This window comes from Nannospalax galili, unplaced genomic scaffold, assembly GCF_000622305.1.
Source record: "Nannospalax galili isolate Female #2095 unplaced genomic scaffold, S.galili_v1.0 scaffold287, whole genome shotgun sequence".
Classification (NCBI taxonomy): domain Eukaryota; kingdom Metazoa; phylum Chordata; class Mammalia; order Rodentia; family Spalacidae; genus Nannospalax; species Nannospalax galili.
Window position 1 is genome coordinate 767,426 of NW_008357493.1, and position 774 is coordinate 768,199.

Genomic DNA, 774 nt, shown 5'->3' on the forward strand with positions numbered 1-774 from the left:
AACTCAGGCTTGCTTTGTAGATTAAATAAGGTTAGAAACGTAGGCTATAACTTTACATACAGGAAGAAAAGCATTAATCAATAAAAAATCAAATGTTTTGTGCATTTTCTTAAATGTATTATTCATCATGAACATCAAAATACTTTCATCTTTTCAATGCTAATTGTCAAAATTAACACATCAATGCATTTATTTGTTGTGTGTGTATGTGGGGGGAGGTATACATGTGGCATAACACATGTGTGGAGGTCAGAGGACAATTTGTAGAAGTTGGTTGTCTCCTTCAGCTATATAGGACCCAGGGATGGAACTCAGGTTCTCAGACCTGGCAGCAGACCTTAAAATATATGCCTTGTCTACGTTTTTCATCTTTTCAATGCTAATTGTCAAAATTAACACATCAATACATTTATTTGTTGTGTGTGTATGTGGGGGGAGGTATACATTTGGCATAACACATGTGTGGAGGTCAGAGGACAATTTGTAGGAGTTGGTTGTCTCCTTCAGCTATATAGGACCCAGGGATGGAGCTCAGGTTCTCAGACCTGGCAGCAGACCTTAAAATATATGCCTTGTCTACGTACATCCCACATATATGTGATATATGTAGATGTGTGTGTGTGTGTGTGTGTGTGTGTGTATGTTTGTATACATATTATATAAGAGGGAGTTTTGTTTTTTTGTTTTTTTTTTGTCTTTTTGAGACAGGGTCTTCCTGTAGCCAAGCCCCAGCTGTCCTGGAACTCACTATGTAGACCAGGTTGGCCTTGAACT

The 774-nt window shown here is 38.0% G+C and overlaps 1 protein-coding gene across 1 annotated transcript in view; it reads left to right on the forward strand.

Annotated features, from left to right (window-relative positions):
* Itgbl1 (integrin subunit beta like 1) overlaps window positions 1-774 on the forward strand; it is a 297,795-nt gene that overhangs the window by 45,654 nt on the left and 251,367 nt on the right. The window lies entirely within an intron of this gene.